Raw genomic sequence first — 4,245 nt, forward strand, 5'->3', positions numbered from 1 at the left:
CATCTTTTTTTTTTTTTTTTCCAGCTTGGTAACGACTAGGCATTTTGCTTTGTTTCTAGGTTTCTGTTTATTTTAGCTATTTTGTTTTTGACTGTTGTTTTACTTCCAGTTTATTCAGTTTTGTTTTGTTTTTGTTTACTTTGCTGGTAAATAGCTTACATATCATGATTTTGGAAGTTTGTTTTATGTCCCATTAATTTATGCCACTTCCATTGCTGTCTCAATGGAGGTTACACTATCAATATATGATGTCAAATGCAAACGATTTAGCCTCTTTCTCATGCTCTTGCAACAGTGTTGATTTTGTTGTGCAGATTTACCCTTATTTTTCTAAATGTAATTTCAAAAATGTCTGGTATTTTTCTATTCTACATTGGTGCAGACCAAAACCTACAGTCTGGCATCCTTCATGTTAGGTGTGGTTGACACTACCTCCGAGCTTAAATGCTTTAACTTTCTAGTGCAGTATATGTGCTTCAGTTTTTAGTTCCAGAATGGTTCTTGTAGTAGTTAGGTTTTTTTTTTTTTTTTGTTATGCAGATTATTTATGAGATGGAAAAGAGCTGATATGTGAAACTAAAGTTGACTGTTTTAATATATGGAACTATTTTAATATTTCCAGATATAACTTATTTAGGTTTATATTGCTGTCAGTATTACGTTTTTTACATTTTTAACTTATTTAAAATGAGCATGAATAGTATATACCAAAAATCATCTGCTTGTGGCATAAAAAGGGAGAAAGCCTTTGGATCTTTAGAAGTATATTAGCTGGAGAGTGTTGAATACTTTTCATCAGGCCTGCATAATGGCTTCATTAAAAACTGCATACAACAGATCACATGAATATTCATTGTGGTAATCCTGAAAATTCAACTGCCTGGGTGTGCTTCCAGGATAGGGTTGAGAAGCCTATCCTGGAATATCAGGGGAAGAATCTGCATTTTCTGCCAAGCAGGACTTGGGCTGAAATTATCCTGGTTGTTCTTCATATTCTTTGTACATCCTTAAACTTGATTTTATTCCTAAAGGTTAATTTGAGAATTCATCAACTTTTTGTGAACGTTGTATGATACTGTAAAAAAAAAAATCTTTTTAAATAGAATTATCAATTTAACTTGTCACCAGTACATTAACAATTCATAATTTCTAAGATGGCTTAACTCGTGGTGCTGTTTGAAAACTTTTTGTTTATTGGTTTCAGGTTGTGTATTCATGTTTCACATATCTGTGTGGACTAATAGTACACTGAACTTCATCTTCATTGGTATTAAATGCTTTGGGGACCCCTCTCCCTCGCTGTCGGCTTTGTGATGTGGACAAGTTTTTTGTTTTGTTTTTATTTAATTTGTGCCTCACTGAGCCCTTTTTTCCTGTATGCATTTAAGCTCAGCTGTGCAAGTCAGCGATCAGAAATTTGCTTCCAGACTGTCCTACAGACAAAATCTGCCTGTTCATTTGATAATCAGTAGTAAAGGATATTGGATTCATTAAATGTTAAACTGCTGCAAAACTCTTTCCTAAATATTTCATAGCCAGAATTCAGCTTGCACTCTGTAAAAATACAGTATTTCCACTTCTCTCATGTTGAGAGACCAATTACTATTAATAGAAACCTATTATTCATGGATCAGTAAGTCAAGGTGAGTGTACTTAGACTGATTTAGGTTTTCCTTCAGCAATTTTACATATCAGTGTAAACAAAAATGTGTTCAAACTAGCTGTGAGGTCCTCATACTAGTGAGTTACCAAAGGGTAATTAAAGATCTGATCTGCAGAAGATTTGCACTCAGTGGGCATAGTGGTGTAAAAAGTAATTCAGATTACTGGTTAAAATTTAATTTAGCAATATAACAAAAGTATACTAACTAAAGAATGGAAGCAGTTCTTTCTGTGCAAATAAGTTACTTCTGAAGGACTGAATTTTGTTACATTGGTGGTATTTTTGAGTCCCCCTTGACCTGTTTTTGTTTTTTAACAGGATATTCCAAATTGCATTATATTTGCATAAATCAATCTGACTTTTAAAGGTATCCAAGTGTACTGTCTAGATTAGGGATATCCTGAAAATCAGGCATGCAGAGGGGAAGGGCATTAGGTAGCAAGAACTGACTTTGGCATCACTGTGCTAGTTATAGTTTGGTATCTATGAAGCCATTTTTATAATGCATGAGGATTAGATCGCTTTATGGAAAACATTTTTTTTTCAGCCTTATATAATAAGGAACCAAATTTAGATACATATTCGCCACCTGAAAGTGTCTCCTGTAACATTGGGAATATATGCATTACTTTGAAGGCTTCATTCAGCAGTTATGTGGTCTGTGTCCGCTTTCCTATAGAAAGTTTGATACTGCTCTGCTGAAAGAGGTCTTAATTTGGGGATTAACCTCAATAACGTGTGTGTAGAAAGTGTTCCATCTGCTCAAGTAGGTGGTTCTGAATTTGTGCTGGAGAATACATATATAGTAGCTAGGCAATGGGAACACATAGGGCCAGATTCTATATATGGTGCTCAAATTTGTGCACGCAGTCTGGTTAATGAGCCAATAAGTCAAAGAAAGCAAAATTGTTGCTCCCTTTTTGAAATAGTAGGAAAAGAGTAAATTAATGGAGTGTTTAACTTGGAGAAATTACCACTGTAATTCATATCCACTGCGTAGGTAGGGCCTGGTGGTACGTGTTCTTGCGTGTTGCTCAGAGCTGTCCTTATTGTGCCAGGTGAGAATAAGTCCAAAATAGAATGACAAGCTTTAAATTCCAAAATAACAGAGGAACAGTTTATTTATTTTATTTATTGCATTTGTACCCCACATTATCCCACCTTTTTGCAGGCTCAATGTGGCTTACAGGGTGTTAATATGAAAAAGTCATTACATAATCTTAGATACAGTCGGTAATGAACTGGAGGTAGAAGAGGAATTAGAAGGTATTAGGTAAGGTCGTGTTAGAGGTGTTTTAAGTTGTTATATTCTTAATATTTTTAGGTTTGCATTAGAAATTGGAGGGGGGGGGGTAGCCCATTATTACCATAGAGGGGGGTATTTCCCTGAGTATATATGCAAAGGATTTCAGAAACATACTTCATATTTTTAAAATTTAGCTACAGTTTTGAGGTGATTATCTTTTTTAATGCACAAACTGTTCCCCTTACCACCAAAGTACAAAACTCACTCACCTTGCTTCTATTTTTTTTTTTTATAGACCATTGTGTATAACACTTTCTGATGTTTAGTAAATGAGATCATGACTGGGCCTACTCTGCAGAAACTGCTTTTATACAATAGATGTCGCTTTTAGGCTAATTATAAGATATGATGATCAGGCTGACCCATTGGAAATTCAGCCTGCTTAAAACCCTTTAGAGTCCAAAGTTCCCATAATAAGCCATATGGGAACAGATTGATGGGAACATTGGACACTAAAGGGTTAATTCTCCATGGTGCTGATTCCATTAACCTAAATGAGGTGGTCTAAAGGCAGAAAGGGAGCTTATGCTTTGAACCAGAAAATGTACATCTACTGTTGCACCTGATTTTGAGCACCAGTAAGTGATGGATAAATTCCCCCCCCCCCCCCCCCCCCCCCACCTTCTAATACCCTCTAATTTCAAAAGGCTTTCTCCAATTCTGTACCTTAGGGTAAAACATGCCCGTTTCTTGCGGCAATGAAACGGGCGCTAGCACGGTTTCCTTCCAGACCTCCCCCCCCCCACTCCGTACTCACTCCGTCGGCGTTTGTCCGCCATTGTTGCTGACCTTGCACGCCACTTTCAATCTGCTGTCATTGCTCTGCCCTCGACGTCATCGCGTTTGACGTGAGGGCAGGGCCTCAACACTGTTTTCGGTGGCTTCACCACCATGAAGGCTTCGAACCGGAAGGAAGTGCCCGGAGGACCTGACGGTGACGTCAGTGTCCTCAGAATGTTGAGGGTGAGTTTTTATTATATAGGATGGGGTCCCTAAATTGACAAAAGCAGTGTTGCTGCTTTATTATACAAGTGCTCATCTAGCATTGTTTTTGTTTGCTTTTTATAGAACCCATTGTCGCATCTTCTCAGCTTATTTATTTTATTTTCATATTTGTATCCCGCCTTAATCCAAAGCGGGTAACAATTAAAACATACATAAATTGAACAAATGGTCTGCATTCATTACTTTTCCTCCTAACTGCAATCTCCTTCTTAAAACTTTGTAAAGCTTTGTTTAGGTTTTTGTATTGGAAATGGTACTGCTTGATTTTGAA

The sequence above is a fragment of the Microcaecilia unicolor genome, chromosome 9, assembly GCF_901765095.1.
Source record: "Microcaecilia unicolor chromosome 9, aMicUni1.1, whole genome shotgun sequence".
In the NCBI taxonomy this organism is placed as follows: domain Eukaryota; kingdom Metazoa; phylum Chordata; class Amphibia; order Gymnophiona; family Siphonopidae; genus Microcaecilia; species Microcaecilia unicolor.